At 43.4% G+C, this 18,232-nt stretch overlaps 1 protein-coding gene across 2 annotated transcripts in view; it reads right to left on the reverse strand.

Annotated features, from left to right (window-relative positions):
* Positions 1-18,232, reverse strand: part of PRICKLE2 (prickle planar cell polarity protein 2) — a 363,728-nt gene that overhangs the window by 246,477 nt on the left and 99,019 nt on the right. The gene's annotated exons all lie outside the window — the stretch shown is intronic.

Here is an 18,232-nt window from a genome sequence, read left to right on the forward strand (position 1 = left end):
GATGTTACCAAGATACCAACGGCCTTGGGGCTGAGGCTAGGGTACTTAACACAAGCGAAAGGACTGTGCGCGCCCTGGGAAGCCATGTTTGGTAGTGTTCTTAGAAGCCGTCTGAGTTTCCTAATTAGGAAGATGCCTGGAGAATATCAAGAGGTCAGCTACTTATTCACAAAGAAGAGGCCAGACTCTAACGGGATCTCCTGACTCGCAGGTGAGTCACTTCAAAGGCAACCAATGGCACAGGGCCGAGTTCACAAATGGCTGTCAACCTCGGAGCAACGGCCTTCCACCCTGCCCTGCACTTCTCAGCATCACAGGCTCACCCACCCCTGGGGAAGGAAGCATCACTGCCAGCCCCCCACTGACACGCAGAGCGCCAGTCACTGCCACTTCAGAAAGCCTAGGAATATTTCTTCCTGAGTGGAAACTTAAGATGAACTGGCCTGGAAAGGTAGTAACCAAGAGACTGCTGGGGAGTCGAGAAGGTAGATAGCTGGGACCCGTGATGCCAAACCTCTGTGCCCTTGTTCTGGAACCTTAGTCCTTCACCCACAACCTGATCCTTTTCTATTCTCTGCCTTTCTTTGCCTTCTTCCTCCCCATCCTGTGCCTGCACCTCTAAATCACACTGTAAGTTCTTCTGACTAAAGCAACGCCATCTCTCCCTCTTGGGCTTGAATCTGTCACCAATTGGGATCAGTACTTTCCAGTTACATAAAGAGTGCCTGTGTGGCTTTATAACATATGCTGACAAATCATCTGGCAAACACTTTCTTTTGTTGCAACAAACTGCACTGGGGAGGACCGTAGCATTGGCAACCAAACTTGTACAGCTCTTGGTGAAGGAACAGAGATAAGAAATCCAATTCCATGCTGACCTAGACTCTTGGGAGCTAGAATCATATTAAAAAGGAAAACAGTGATCTATTGTATTGGATGGATGTTTCCTGGAATGGTCCAAATGGATCCAGGAGGCTCAAAAGAGAGGTTTCTAGAGAATTATGCGAGGTTCACGTGGAGGGTGCTGTTAACTCACAAACTATTTATTTATGGGGAATCTGTCCCTGCTTTATCGATGTAATTAAGGCTTTACAGAGTGGCCCCTAAAGAAAGTCAGAGCACCAGGTAAATGACAGTAAGAGACAGTGAGGCACTCTCACTGGAGAAGAGACACTGCTCCATTCATTAATTCAAAAAAGACTTCTGAGAACCCACTATGTACTCAGGACTGTTCTAGGCATTTGGTATACATTAATGAATAAAACATTAATAAGTTAATGTTTTATTTTTATTTAAATTAATAAAAAATAAAACATTTCATTTAACAGGAAGGCAGGGAGGGACTTATAGTTTAGCAGGGGTAGTCAGACAATAGGTAGACAAAGTGAGTAAATTATCCAGTGCATTAGAGGGCAGTGAGTGCTTTGCATAAAAGAAAAAGTGCAGAAGGGACATTTGGAGTACTAGGGGAGGAATGCCATAATTTTAAACAAACTATCAAGCAAGACCAAGCAAAGACTTGAAGAAAGTAAAAGTGCTCCAGGCAGCAGGAAGAGCTGATGCAAAGGCCCTGTGGCAGCAACAGGCCTAGCAGGTTCAAAGGAACTGCAAACAGCCCAGTGGAGAGAGCCTGCCAGAGGGCAGTGGTAGGGCAGAGATGACAGGACCTGGAGGTGAGGGAGGGGAGGTGCTGCTGGCCACATGGCGACCCCAAGACCACTGAAGAACCCTGGCTTTTAGACGGAGGGAGACTGGGGATAAACTGGAGAGTTCTGATTAGAGTCCTGACATGCTTTCAAAGGATAATCTTGAGGACAGGGATGGAAGGGAGACCAGTTAAGAAGCTACTGTTGAAATCCAGGCAAGAGGGGAAAGTGACTGGAATCGGTTGGTGGCAGCAGAGGTGGTGAGCAAAGGTCAGACTCCCTATACATTTTGAAGGTGGAGCCAAGAGCACTTCCCGGGGGGACTGGATATAAGGTGCAAGAGAAAGAGGAGAGTCGAAGACAATCCCAGAGAAATGGGATAAATGGAGCTGTCGTGAAGATGGCAAAAGCTCCAGTGGAGCAGGGTTTGGGGAGATGACCTGCCATCTGATTTTAGACACGTGACGCTTGACACATCTACTAGTCATCCGCGAGGAGGCATGGATGCGGAGGCTGAACATGCAAGTCCTGCCGCTCAGGGAGAGCTCTGGGCCAGAGACACAGACGTGGGTGTGCAGGGCCTTGGGGGTGTTTAGAGCTAGGAGCAGGGGGAGGTGTAAAGGTGGTGCGGCACGCTGCGCACAAAGCCCTCCAAACCCAGGAAAGGTCCTGGATACCCCCCACTGTCCAGTTCTGGGTCAGCATGCCCTGTAAACCAACGGCGGTGACCACGTGGAGAAGCAGCCCCAAGTCAGTCCCAATCTGCCAAGGAGCCCATGTGAGAAGGCGCAGGCGTTATGGGAAAGCTTGTGTGATCGATATCTCAGGGAGAGCCAAGCAGGTGATCCCCCCTCCCCATCGTGAATGTCACGTGGTGCTTCTGGAGAAGGATGGTGATGGGAAAAGACAGCAGAAGGCCTAGAGCCCCGGTATGCAGTCAAAAAGTACAAAATAACTAGTTACCCAAATTAAATTCTCCCCAAACTACTCTCAACTCAAGTCGTATCTCCTGTCTCTAAGCTTTTAGGGTCCCCGGCCCTGCCCCCCCATCAAAGGTTCTGACCTCTTCTCTCCCTGCACGGAGCTTACCTGCCATGACCCCCTCCCCTCACAGGCATCTGGGAAATATCTTCCTCTTTAATGCAAGAAGCACATTATTTATACCGCCCATAAAGCTCTTCTCTTCACATTTGTAGATATTGATTGATGGATATTTAATCTTGTTTCAGAATTTAAGGCAGCTTATGAGCAGACATAAAATACAGGAGGGCATAAATTAAAAATAAGAGCAAAAGGAAAAGAAAAATGAGAATAGGGACATGAACTGGATCCAAGAATGAGGCTAACTGCATACCAAGAAGAAGCATGGGCCGCAAATTTGACTCTAAGTTTCGTAGCAGCCAATGTGCAAAAGGGAAAATTTTATACAACTCAGTGTCGGAAAAAGTAAAACAGTCCAAGTGCTCTAGTAAAGGGAAAACATTTGCATCCGTCCTGGTATCTCCCTTAGTCCCAGGTTCTCCTGCAGATGGTAATCTGCTTAAAGGCAGAGTTCTAAAGGGCAGGGCTCCTCTTTCAATACCATCTTGGGCCCTGCCTACAGGAGATGGTCAACAAATATGTGTGGGTAAGAGAATGAAAAGATGACCAAATAAACTTATCCTCCCTTTTAGTATCCATTCACTCTCTCAGCCCATAAATAAGTCGTAAGCATAAACTACATGGTGGGAGCTGAGCTGGAGAGACAGGTTAGTGAATGAAACCAATGTAGTTATTAAATTCTAGTGAGGGAGAGAACAGCAAAGCACAGTAAACCAAAAAATTAAATATTTACGAAGTCCGTGAGATGAAGGAAATAAAGAGGAGACTGAAATCTAAAATACTAAGGGAGGAGAATAAGGACTTTGGATGGGAGTGGTCCAGTGAGGCCTCTCTAAAGAGGTGGTAACAGCTGAGACTGGAAATAAGAAGGAAGCAACTATATGAGGAATCAGGAAGTTTCTGAAGGAGCCCTGTGCAAAGGTCCTGAGGCAGAAAAGAAGGTGACACAATGAAGTACAGCCAAGTGTGTTCAGAGATCACTGGCTCAAACACAGCAAACAGGGCAGCAGGGGGCAAGGGCTGATGCCCGGTGGGATCAGGTCAATCAGGATCTTGTAAGGCATGGGAAGAAGTTTGAGTTTTATCCTAAATGCAATGAAGGGTTTTAAGCCAGGAAGCTGATACCCAATGTAAGTTTTAAAGATCATTTTGGGTGCACCATAGAAAAGTGATGGTTCAAAGGGAAGCAGGAAGGTCAGTTAACAGGCTGTTTTATACTCTGGGCAAGAGAAAATGGTGACATGAAAATAGAAAAGAAGGGGTTGGGGGAAAGGGAAGTGAGGGAAGAGGCATAGGTTTCAGATAAGTTGTAGAGGATTTGGAACCAATAGGATTTGGCAACTTAGCTGGATAACTGGAGAAGAGAATGGACAAAGAGAGGACTCAAGAATCTTCCAAGTACCCATATGTCTGATAGGAACCTAATATCCAACATACATAAAGAAACCCTGATCTCTAAAATAAAAAGGCAAACAACCCATTCAAAAAATGGGCAAGAGATATGAACAAACACTTCTCCAAAGAAGAAATACGAATGACCAAAAAGCACATGAAAACGTGCTCAACATCACTAGGTGTTAGGGAAATGCAAATCAAAACTACAATGAGATACCATCTTACACCGTTAGAATGGCAGCTGTTAAAAAAACAGAGGACTGTAAGTATTGGAGAGGATGTGGGGAATGGGAACCCTCATCCACTGCTGATGGGAATGTAGAAGGATCCAGCCATTCTGGAGAAGAGTTTGGCGGTTCCTCAAAAAACTATAGATTTGCTGTATGGACTGAAAACAAGGACATGAACCTATATATGCACACCAATGTTCATGGCAGCACTATTCAATATTGCAAAAAGTTGGAATCAACCCAAATGCCCATCATCAGATGAATGGATAAATGTGGTGTATACATATAATGGAATACTGTAAGAATGAATACAGTACTAACATGTGGGATAACACCTTTACTGAGTGAAGCAGGCCAGGCATTGAAGGACAAATACTACATGAACTCTCTGATATGAATTAAGCAAATCAAGGTGTCTCAGAGAGCTAGAGACTGGAAGATAGGCTTATAGAAAAGAGGGATAGAGGAAGGTTGTGAGCTGATGTCTACACAGACGAAATCTATGATAAAGTGGAGGTAAGTAATTGTTCAGTGAAGGGATAAGATGGGGGCATAGGGATACAATTGGGTGGGGTGCTTGGCAGGCTTGAGCAGGGCTAGGGTTGGGAGGATGGGTCAGATGGTCCATGGAATTGGGGGGGAGGGTTTGGGGGGAGCAGGTGAACACGGGAGATTGTCGGGTACATGGTTGAAACCATAATGTTGAGAAAACTCTTTAGAAAATGTAATAAGGAAGGGTTACTTGTTTAAGGTGTTTGATGGGGGGCTCTGGCACAGAGTGCACCTGGGGCAGGCTTCTACGGATTGAGTGCTCATCTTGTCATAGTGTGTTGTATCAGTGGGTTGAGACACATACAATAAGCGGGAAGGTGTTATATCCCCATCCTGGGGAGGCCTGATGCTCTCCGAGGGGAGGGTGTCTCTCAAGAGGATGGGTGGCTCCCAATGGGGAGAACAGACTAGTGTGTCAAGCCCTCAGCATTCTTGCAAGTATCTGTGAATCTTGTCCTTCAGATAGTGATGCTTGGTTGTCACTGTGGGCACCAAGGGGAGGGGGAGAGAGGAATAGAATAAATGGAAGAGGGGGTAACTCGGGGGCAATGGAAGTGTTCCACAAGGTTGTGCAACAATGGATATAGGCCATGTTAAATTTCACCAAAAATTGATAAAAGGATAAGGTCTAAAACGTAAACCATAATGTAACCAAAAATTTATAAAACAGTACAGTCTAAAATATAAACCATAATGTAAACCATAATGGAACCATGGTTAGTATGTATGTTTCAGTATCTGTACATCAGCTGTAGCAAATATAACAGCCACATGTAAAAAAATCACTGCTGCAGAAGGGGGAAAAGGGTTTGATGTTGGGTATATCAGAGTCCCCTGTACTGTATATGTGACTTTACTGTGATCTAAAACTTTTTTGAAGACGTAATAAAAAATTTTTTTTCAAATTATATGGACACTGATGAAGGAATAGAAGAGACTGCCTTGCCACTGTACATACAGGGCAACACCTATTGCAGTGATGTAAGGCATAACATCAAAAAAAAGTTTTATGACATTTTTCATTTTTTAATATCCCAATTTATTTTTTAGTTTTTCTAAATTATTATGTATATTTCTAATCTTTAAACCTATCGTTACTATTTCATTTTCCTACTAATTGAATTTGGCAATACATTAGGCTTCATTTTTTGAAGAGGTTTTAGATCACAGAGGCATTCAACTATGGCAGGGGAGGAGTACTGGTGTGGGGTGTCATTGATGGAGGATGCATGGGTGGGAGGGAGGTCCCCAGGGCATGCATATAGGGTATATAGATATGTTCAGATATTCGTTGGGTATTGTCACAGTGGGTAGAGTTACACACAACAACTGAGGGAGTGCTGAGTTCCCATCCTGGGCAGCTCTGTCACATTCCCCATGAAACAGCAACAATCTCTGAAGTATAAGGGCAAAGACCAGTGAAAAAGGATGGTCCAATGATGGGCCCTTGATACTGATGTATACGCTTATGAGCCTGTGTGCTTGAAATTTCAACTAGGCCTAGAGCTGCAGGGTGCCTAAGAGTTACCTCCTGAGAGCCTCCATGTTGCTCAAATGTGGCCACTCTCTAAGCCAAACTCAGCATGTAAATGCATTACCTTCCCTCCAGTGTGGAACATGACTCCCGGATTGCACCTCCCTGGTGCTGAGGAATTACTACCAATCACCGGCTGGTGATGCAACTAAAAAAGACCTTGAATACAAGGGGGAAATGGTAAAGACAAATGAGTTTATACAGCTAAAAGAGACTTCAAAATGAATCGGGAGTTCATCAGAGGGGTCACGCTTACACACGTTTCAGCAGGCTCCCAGAGCAGCCAAAGTAGATACAAGACCAGATAATAGTGCTCCGAGGGTGACAGAGACACCCAGGTTCTACGGTCATGGCAGATGGCAGTGGAGTTCTGTGCCTTGCCAGTGGGCCCTACTTTGGAGTTTGTGCTCCTGAGTATGATGGAGTTGGACTCAGATGTGACCTCTCTACACATGCCTCTTCTGATACTTTTACTGAACCTGCGGTTGGTGCTGGGGTTGGTGTATGCTCAGGAGACTTGAATCTCTGGACTGTCTATGTGCCAGCTGGGCCCTGAGCCTCAGCAGAGTTGGAACACCTACTCTCCAGTTCACTGGACTTACCCAGGTCAGCTAACAGGGAGGTGAGGATGGTCAACCACTACACCAGGGAACCAAAAGAGTCTACAACTGCAAACAGGAGAATTGCATCCATCAGCCATGTGGAATTTAAGCCCCTTCTCAATTTAGAGGTGGAGTGGACATTGCCATCCCAAGGTCCACAGGATGGAGGAATAAAATATGGATTAGAGTGGACTTACTGATATTCTACTATAGAACTATTGTGACTCTAGCAATGGAAGAAATTATATCATTCATGTGGAGACAGTGGCCATGGGAATTAGTGAGGGCAGGGAGAAGGAAGAAGAGGTGTGATAATGGAGGCATTTTCAGGACTTGGAGTTGTCCTGAATGATATTGCACAGACAGATACAGGACATTATATATCCTGCCATAACCCACTGAATAGACCAGGGGAGAGTGTAAACTGCAATGTAAACTCTAATCCATGCAATGTAGCAGTGCTCCAAAATGTATTCTTCAAATACAATGAATGTGCCACACTGATGAAAGAGGTTGTTGATGTGGGCGGAGTGGGGTGGGGGTGGGGAGTAGGGTATATGGGAACCTCTTATGTTTTTTAATTGAACATTTTGTGTGATCTATGTATCTTTTTTAAAAAAAAAAAAGACAATAATAATAATAAAAAAGAATTGTCCACGGATTCTAGGGCAGAGGTGGTGATGATGACAGTAAACATAGTGCCAAGAACATCCACTAACCTAAACTGAAGCCTCATCTATGCTGGGGCTGGGCTAGAGCACTTGGTTTGAATGATCTTATTCCATCATTTCATCACTTCTGTGGGGTTGGTACTATCTTCATTCTCACTTTGCAGGCAAGGAGAGACAGACATGAAATGCTCTGGATCATAGGCTCCAAAGTCCATGGCTTTAACGTTAAACTGAGCTTGTGTTAAGAATCCTGAGTGTGGACACACATGGCATTATTACAGTAGCCTGGGCACCTCCCAAACCTCCTGAGTGGGAGACCCAGTGGTGGGCGCCAAGTATTCATCTTTTTAAGAAGATGCATAGCAACTCAGAGCTATTCTAGTTCTGGCTGCTGGAGAGCCACAAGCCTCTGCTTCCTTACACCTCCAATAAGAAAACAGTTATATTGAAAGTACAACTAATTGCTGACAAAGTGGCAATGGTTATTTCTTGTGGTTTTGTTGTTGTTGTTGTTGTGCCTTCATCAAGGTCCCAAGTGCTAAAATTCATCCAAATGTTTCCCAGGTTTTCCTTTTTTTAGCGTGGTAAGGAAGATGGGGGAGAGAGAGGGTTGATCCACTAGAGAATTGTTCCCGTATCTGTCTCAGAAGCTCAGACCCAGACTGGAGCATACATATTATTCAAGAGCAATCTACAAGGCTTAGATTGCTTCCCAAATTTTTAATTCTAACTCCAGACTCTTCCAGATTAATGGCTTTCTCACTTTTTTACCAGTCTCCAAGAAAGGTGATTCCATCACCTGCCCTAAGAATGAACTCCCATTAGTTGACAGCTTTGTCTGAAAGTTCCTTCTTAGAGCTAACTTAAATCCTGGGGACTGCTTTTTAAACTCACTTCTTCCTCAACTGCTAGTGGATAGTCAAAGGAGTTGGCCTTGATCTTCTTTGAAGCAATCCTTCAAGCTGAATAACATAAAACAATTTTCTATAGTAGTTAGAAGAAAAATATCCACAACTCAGCAAAAAGGGAAAAGGGAAAAACTCACTCTCAACTTTTATTCCCAAGCGTTATCTTCCAGAGAAATATAAACTGATTTATCACATACATATGGTAGCATCTGGAATGAAACTAAGGACTATAATTACGATTACAATTTTGGGAATGGGAGGAACAGTTTAAAAAATGCATCTATATTAACCATCCACTACAACTTAATTATGCTTTCTCACTTAAGTCTTGCAGTCATCCGACATGGAGGGATCAGCACACCCTTCTGGAACACAGAAGAAGAAACTGAAGCTAACCAGGGTTCTAAAGACATGCCCAAGGTCACGTTAAGTGCTGGGACCCAAATTCCAACATAGACTTAGTAGGGTCTCAGGGCAGTGGTTCTCAACCAGGGGTGACTTTGTTCTTCAGAGAGCATCTGACAATGTCTGGGGCATTTCTGGGGGAAGGTGCTATTGGCATCTATAGAGGGTAGAGGCCAGGGCTGCTGCTAAACCCCAAGCAATGCACAGGACGGGCCCCAGGACAAAGGGCTATCTGGCTCCAATGTCAACAGTGCCCTGGCTGACAATCCCTGACTTAGAGAATTCTCCAGATTGAGAAATGGAAGCACAAAGATGGACGTAAAGAAAGATGTTTATTCTTCCCAACCTAATAACTTGTTTAATTATCATCTTCAGCTACCTAGAGAGTGTTTATCTTCCCACAAAAGAAAAAATCCGGTTTCATTTTGTTTGGCATTTCACAGATCTAGTGAAAGTTAAAAAAAAATAAAAAATAAAAAATAAATGTTCAAGGAATAAGTATGATTCATTTCCTTGCAAGGCAGGAATGAACCTTGCTTTAAAAGTGCTCAACTCTTATTATTTAGTTCTTCTTAAAGGAACCGCTCGGTTCAACCATGAAAAGGGTCAAGGGCATTGCTACCTGGGAAACTGCAGAGTGGTCAGGAGTCAAGGGTCCAGAACCAGACCACCTGGTGTGAACCCCAATGCCACTACTTATTAGCTTCCTAACCTTGGGTAGGATACTTAAACTCTCTCTGCCTCATTTTCCTAATGGGTAAATTGGGGTAATAAAACTTAAACTCCATATGGCCATTGTAAGGATTAAATGAGCAAACTGCTTAGCAGAATGTCTGATTCTATTTAAGTATTTTCTATTGTAGTTTTTGTTATTATTCTCTTGAAGAAAGAGAAGAACGGCAAAGCCTTTTGGATTTAAGGCTTTACTGGTGAAAAAAAGAAAGAAAGAAAGAAAAAGATGCAAGGTGTCCCCAAGTTTAACTTTCTGCATAACAGTTTCTTAAACGTAGGAAGCAAACAATGCTCAGATGGATGACAGATACAAACAGGTCCTTCAGAATTGTTCTAAGCACTAACTGTGCCAATGGATGTCTTTAATAGATGAACAACTAGACTGCCCGAGCACTTACTATGAGTCATGTACTATGCCAAGCATAGCATCACACTGCCTCCTTCATTGCCCTTTTATACGTTCCTTTCACGAGTGAGGAAGCCAAAGCTTACAGTGGTTAAGGAACATGCCAGAGAACACTCAGCCAATTTATGTCAGCACCAGGATTAGAAAGCAGGTGACCTTGACTTGGGTGTCCGAGTGTTTTACCACTGAACTATGTCACAATGAACAAAAGCATAGTGTGAACTGAGAATGCACAATGGTGACATGAGTTTCCCCTCAATGGAGGTGAACTACATACACTCTTCTTGGTTCTTTCTTTTTGGTTGGCTGCTGCATTTTTCATCTGGGTTGTCCACTAAGTGCTATAACTCGAGGAAGCCTAAATAAAACACACACATCCAAGAACACCTGCTGAGATGCCTTCTGGAGAGCATTTGGTCTGCCCAGACCCTGGAGAAAAAGGAGGAATAGTATAAGCCACATTCACCTTGGAGGCTCCAACTCAACTGCTCAAAGGATGGCTCCTTTTACACTTGGGGGACTGCGTGCCTAGGAGTCATACGTCTAGGAATGAGCTAGATAGATGGCTCCAATAACCAGCCGCTCTTGTCCCCAAGTCCAGGCATGTCCCTCTGAAAAGCCCACACCACCAACCCCGTTCAGCTCTCCATGCTGCATTGTCCATGCATGAACATGGAGGACCACCTGATGTTCAAAGCCAAAGGCTGTGGGCACTCTGCAGTCCTGGCAAGAGTCCAAGAGAGATGCTCTTAGACAGCCAAACAGTCCTGGAGTTTTACGAGTTGGAACTAGCATGTCTGTCAGCCACTGAACACATGCCATACAGTGTCTGGCAGCCCTGTGGGGTTCTAGGGCAGTCACAAATTCTAAGGAGCTCCAAAGCACACAGGTGACGCCGGGCTCAGGTGCCAAGACTGAAAAAACACAGAAAGAACAGGATGTTTCTATGTTTCCAGGTGGCACATAAAACAGGGGGATGGGATTTGAAGGAGACACTCTCTGGCATAAAGCCTTTTTTTTTCAATCAGTATAACTTAAGACTGGGGGCTCGGGAGGCCCGAGACCTTATTAAATTGGATTATTTCTGTCCCCCTATATTTATATTGTGTTCTTACCCTTTCATTATGTTAAAATAACTTTTCTAATTATATGCTCAATACATAAAACAAATTATCAAAAGGCACAGATTTATATAACAAAAAAATCACCCATGATCCCACCATCCAGGATCACCAATCCTGAGAGTTGTTTATATACATTTCTAGTAATTTTTCCAGAAAAATGTCAAAACAAAAAATGGTTTCAAATTGCACCTTCTGTTATACAAGCTAAGTTTTACCCATTTAGAAATATTACAGCCTCTTATTCTTTTCTCAGATATATGGTTTCTTTAGGTGCTTAAAATAATCCTACAACATGTACAAATTAAGATACTGAAACCAAGTATTAAGGTAACCTGGCCAAGGAAATAGCAAATGTGGTGATCGAGTTGAGACTCATAATTCTGATATCAAATCCTAACTTTGATTTTCCAAGAACAGGAGTTAGCTAGCTTTTTCTATAAAAGGGCAGATAATAAATATTTTAGGATTTGCAGGCTGGGCTGTCACAATTCCTTAACTCTGCTGTTACAGCATGAAAGCAGCCACAAACAATGGGTAAAAAAAGAGGGCAGAAGTATTCTAATAAAACTTGATGAAATTTGAATTTTTTAAAATTTTTACATGCAACAAAACATTACCTATGTTTTAATATTTTTTATTCAACTGACTTTTCCTAGCACTTTACAAATGTAAAAACCATTTCTAGTTTTTGGGTTTGACTCTTGGACAATTGGTGACTGATCCCTAACCAAGAATAACTGGTATATCTGCTTTTTTCTAAAAGCAACTTTCCTCAAAATCCTTAGGTTGTTCTATTCTTAAATTACAGGAACAAACTGGTGAAAGCCAGTGACATTTCCATGTGTTAATGTAATGATAATCAGAGATGGAGGAGGTTTTTTTAAAAAAATTACCCAAACATTGAGAGCTGCAGTTGAAAAGTATAAGATGAGAAGAATATTAGATAATTATACAAGCTAACATTGGCTGAGCATTTAGTAAGCATCGAGCTAGGGAAGTAGATGTGGTTCAACAGATAGAGTGTCTGCCTACCATATGGAGGGTCCAGGGTTCGATACCCAGGGCCTTCTGACCCATGTGGTAAGCTGGTCCACGTGCAGCACTGCCATGAATAAGGAGTGCCATGCCATGCAGGGGCACACCCTCATAGTGGAGACCCACACGCAAGGAGTGTGTCCTGCAAGGAGAGCTGTCCCATGTGAAAAAAGGGCAGCCCACCCAGAAGTGGTGCCGCATACATGGAGACCTGATGCAGCAAGATGATGCAACAAAAAAAGAGACGCAGTTTCCCAGTGCTACTGAGAATGCAAGCATGAAGAACACACAGCAAATGGACACAGAGAGCAGACAATGGGGGGGAGGTGGGGGAAGAGGACAGAAAGAAATAAAATAAATCTTTAAAAAATAAAGAAAAAGCATCAAGCTAAGGACTTTACATTTAATCTATGCATTAGTAAGGATAGGTGAGGTTATGCCACCATAACAAATGACCCCAATATCTTAAGGCTTACAACCACAAAGGCATTTCTTATGCTACATGACCATCGGCAGTGGCTCTGCAACATGGTCTCCACTCTATAACCCAGAATGATGGAGCATCTTCTATTAGGAATATTGCCAGCCTCGTCACAGAGAGAAAAGAAAACATGGCAAACCATGCTGGCAAGTGACATATTCACCCACAGTTCAATAGCCAAAGCATTTTAAATGATCACACCTGAGAGCAATAGGGCTGATATAACGGGTGGTGGTGGGCAGGCAAATTTTGTGAAAATAAGAGAAACTACAATAATTTATTTTATCCTCATAATAATTCCATGAGATACAAATTATTGTTCCTGTTTTAGAGATGTAGAAACTGAGGCCCAAAGAGTTAAGATGCTTATTGAGGTATTAGCGCATGGCTAAGGATAGAGCTGGAATGTGACCCTAGATTGACTCAAATCTCTTGACTCTGCTGCCTTCTATAAACACTAGAGACATGTGCCCCCTTAAAACTCATCTACCAATAGATATTATAACTACCAACACAAACAACAAGACCATGAGCCCAGTAAGTTAGACATCTAATGACAAAATTGACCTAATGTATTTGTCAACAACACATGCAAAGATTGTACCAGACAGGCTCCTTCCTAGAGGTAAAAATATTCAACTGACCCAAGCAAATCAGATTTGGAAAACCATCATTTCACATAACAAAATCAATGCAAATATGTCTGAAGCTATTTTGTCTTAAAACTAGACTGTCCTAACTTCTATTGCAATAAAAGAGTTTTGGCACAATCAAAAGAACAAATGAATTCATAATTTAAAACAAAGACATTTTGGTGAGCTCTATGTGAAGCAGATTTTGGAGGACAGAGAGAGGAAACCAGGGAGAGGCCCACGTGTGGAGTTCTCACAGACCTGTCTCCAACTATGATGACAGTCAGCGCTTGCCTCGTGACTTGACATTGGAACCAACACCCCAAACCCCTTAGCCATCAGATTTCATTTGGTTATGCAGCTGCTACCGTCTCTGTATTCTTTGCTGAAGCTATCCCCATCAAACGTAGGTATCTAGAATTTATTGGGCATTCACTACGTGCTAGGCAACTGGCTAAACACTTGACAAAAGTGCTCATGGTAAGTTCACAAGATAAGCATTATTATCCCATTTTACAGATGAGGAAACCGAGGCTTAGAGTGTTGATGAATCTGCTCAAGTTCACAGTTAATACGTGGCAGAGCCAAGACTCAACCCCAGATTTTGCTGACTCCAAACTCTCACCCACCCTTCTGTAGTACCTTGGGGATTAAGCCACACATGGCCATATGCTACCAGGATGCATTAACAGTGGCTTTTAGCCACCTGAGTTGTGGATACAGACAAAATCTTTAGTCAGAAAGCCTAGCATTGGGCATATATGTTAGGGCCCTAGAGCACCAGCCATCCCATAGACTAAACAGGGGTTTAAACAAGACAGCATTTCCTTCTCTTTTGTGTTAACAGGTCTGAGTATATGCTGAACAGGGTTGATGAGGAGACCCCATGGTTTCAGGGACCCAGACGACTCCTCTTTTGTACTCCCATCCATCCAATGTTAGCCTATTCCACAGGGTCAAAGATGGCTTGTTACCACCACAACCACATACCAGATGCTGGGGAAAAAATGGAGAAAAAGAGGAACAGCTTGCCTTCTACGACCCACTCAGAGCATAAGGGAATGAGACATCCATTGGTTCAAAGAGAGGGCCTGGCCCCACCTAATTGCAAGGGAGGTTTCTCATGTGCCCGCCTACATGTCAGCACAAAAGAAGGGAAGGAGGGATGGGATGCAGGGAGAAGTGTCTGCATACTGCGGTAAGCAAGGAGGTCTCCAAGGCCTGAGAAAACAAGAGGCGAATTAAGTCTCCTCCTTTTTCCTGACAAATGCCCTTTCCTCCCAGCAGCACAGAACACTAAGAAAGGACGAATGAAAGGGTCAGAGTGATAGGAAACACCATGAGAGCGAAACAGTGGATGGCGTAGAGGCTAGAGGAGAGGGGACAGAAGCAAGTTCCACAATTCATCCTCCCACTTCAAGTAATAACTGGCACCTGTCTCCTGAACATCAGTGGCCTGCGGAGAATGCATGGGGTAATGAGTTGGAAGAAAGCCCATTTCAGAGCAGCCTGGAGAGGGAGCTGAGCCCAGCGCCCTCCCAGGCCCTGCCCAGGACTTCAGCCCCACCCCCACACTTGTCCCCATGGGAACCACACTGGGCAGCAGACTTCTTTCCAAACACCATCCCTGAGAAACTGCTCACAAGAAATTGCTTCCTTGTAAACATAGGTAATTACTCCTGCACTTAATTTCACTAAAACAAGAAAGTTACCTACCTTGGGGAACTGGGCTCTCATACATTATAAAGTCTTTTCCAGAAATACTAGAAAGTGTCAGAATCAAAAGGAGTAAGGAATAAGATTTCTTGGGGATTGCCATGAAAAGAAAAATAATAATAGCTCTAAGACCTCATGTTACTTCAATGTGCCAAGTGCCAGGTTTAAGGGGCATAGATAAAAATATATAAAACAATAAATAATGCATATGTGTGTACATGTATACCTACACACAAATGCATATATTTTCACCCTCAACTCCTTGTTACAAAAGAAAAAAGAAAAAATAAAACTGACACTCAGAGAAGTTGAGCAAGTGTTCTAAACTTGTACAACTAGTACATGTAAAAGCCAGGATTTGAACCCAGGTCTTCAAGGCTCCAAAAACATACAGCAAAGCTAGCTCCTACATAAATTGCTACCCTTCCACCCTCCAGCACTGCCATAGCAGCTGTGGTACCTTCAACAGATAAAAGACATTTGAATATAGGAGGGCCTCACTCTGTGTATCACAGACATTTCTAAGAAGTTGCATTAAATTCAAAGTCCTTCTAAAAGAATGATCGTTTAAATGAGCTCATTATTCTAGGGAATATTCTGATAAATCCTTTTGTAAATATAAGAGACTCTGCACAATGTGTACCTGATAATTCATTGTTTTACACATTTATATTTTCAGACATGGTATTCAGTTACCTTCAGAAAGGGAAAAGAGGGATTTACATCTATAGCGCTTTCAATTCTATTGTATCTAAGGTAGGGTTAGAATTATTCAGGAACTGACTGTCCCATTTTTGTATCATCGCAAAGGTTGAATCTTTCTTTCTACTGCTACATGGGCTGGGAACTAATGTCAATAAAGGAGGAAGGAAAGATGGGGTCCACAGCAAACTGCGATTGGACCCCAAGTGAAAGGGGCAGCATTTACTCAGCTCCAACCAGCCTTGTCATGCTGCGGGTCCAACGTGAAAATGAGAGTGTTTAAACATCATCGATGGATTCTATTGTTTGTTTGTTTTTTAAGATTTATTTATTTATTTCTCCCCCCACCGCCCCGCCCTGGTTGTCTGTTCTCTGTGTCTGTTTGCTGCATCTTCTTCTTTGTCCGCTTCTGTTGTTGTCAGCAGCACAGGAATCTGTGTTCCTTTTTGTTGTGTCATCTTGTTACGTCAGCTCTCCGTGTGTGCGGAACCATTCTTGGGCAGGCTGCACTTTCTTTCACAGTGGGTGGCTCTCCTTAAGGGGCACACTCCTTGCGTGTGGGGCTCCCCTATGATAGGGGACACCCCTGCGTGGCCCGGCACTCCTTGCGCCCATCAGCACTGCGCATGGGCCAGCTCCACATGGGTCACGGAGGCCCGGAGTTTGAACTGCAGACCTCCCATGTGGTAGACGGATGCCCTAACCACTGGCCAAGTCCGCTTCCCGGATTCTATTCTTTAGGAAAAACCTATGTGGGCCAAACACATCCACTTGTGGGCATACTGCTGCCTCTAGCCACCATTTTGCTACCACTGTTTTGGGCCAACTGAGGCTTGGGAGGATGTTTTGTGAATTTCATCACTTCTCATCATCGGAGTAGAGAGAAACAATGTGGATGGTGATTATAAGAAAGGTCTCAGAGTCAGCTACACTGAGTCTCTACTCTTGGCTTTGACACTTCCCAGCTTTGTGACTTTCCATGACTTCTAAGTCTCTCTCGACCTCTGTAAAGTGGGTAATAGGTATACCTAACTCAGAGGGGAGTTGTGAGGATTAAGTGTGACAAGGACTACAAAGCATTTAACATGGTGTTTGGTATACAATAAGCACGAAATATATAATAGCCAGTTTCATGAATATAATTATTTTGACCCCCAAATTATTTGTGGAGCTATCAAAGCCTCTTACTAAATCTACAGAAAGACTATCATGTGGTAACTCTGCTTTTTCAGGAACCCAATCATAATTCTCTGAAATCTTACCTATGCCTGGAGAACCACACTAACTCAAGGGATACCTGCAGAATAAGAAGTGGTTCCTTTTTTAGGAGCGTTAAGAAGCTCTCCTGATAACTCATCCTGGTCATAAAATTATTGACCTTAAATGACTTTAGAGATCATTTTCCCAATCCCTAATGTTACATGAGGAAACTGAGGCCTCAGTAGCTGAGGGTCACCCAAGGTTAGAGCATGGCCCATAGCCCAGATGAACACTCACAGGAACAAGCTCTTTTGCCATGATACAACGATTTCCCCTGGGTACTACCAGATCCCACACAGGTGATGTCTACAAGCTACAAGAGCTAAAATCCTAGACTCACCCAACTCTGTTTCAAAACCACACTTGTCTAGCAAGTCCAAAACAATCACTTGAAACCAAGGCTGTGATACTGAAAAGAATACTTTTCTTCCTTCCTTTCTTCCTTCCTTCTTTCCTTCTTCCCTTATTTTAAAACCAAGTTGTCCACCTTCACATCTATGACCAATTGATTTTTGACAAGGGTGCCAAGAAGGTGTTGAAGAAAAGTTTCATCAAGAAATGGTATGGGGGGGAGGAAAGAAAGAAATGGTATAGGGGGAAGCAGATATGGCTCAACATATAGAGCATCTGCCTACCATATAGGAAATCCAAGGGTTTGATACCCAGGGCCTCCTGGCTTGTGTGGTGAGCTGGCCTATGCACAAGTGCTGCTGTGCACAAGGAGTGCCGGCCCACACAGGGACGCTCCCACATAAGGGAGCCCCCCGTGCAAGGAGTGGCCCCGGCAAGGAGAGCCGCCCCACGTAGAACCACAGCCTGCCCAGGAGTGGTGCCACACACACAGGGAACTGATACAGCAAGATGAAGCAACAAAAGAGACACAGATCCCCAGTGCCACCTGATGAAAATACAAGTGGACACAGAAGAGCACACAACAAACGGACACAGAGAACAGACAATGGGGGGGGGTAGAGAAATAAATGAATTTTTAAAAAAAGAAAAAAAGAAATGGTATAGGGAAAACTGGATATCCACATGCATAAGAATTTTATGTACAGTGTGGATCTCTACCTTACACTATACATAAAAATAAACTCAAA

Source organism: Dasypus novemcinctus, chromosome 26 (assembly GCF_030445035.2).
Source record: "Dasypus novemcinctus isolate mDasNov1 chromosome 26, mDasNov1.1.hap2, whole genome shotgun sequence".
Lineage (NCBI taxonomy): Eukaryota > Metazoa > Chordata > Mammalia > Cingulata > Dasypodidae > Dasypus > Dasypus novemcinctus.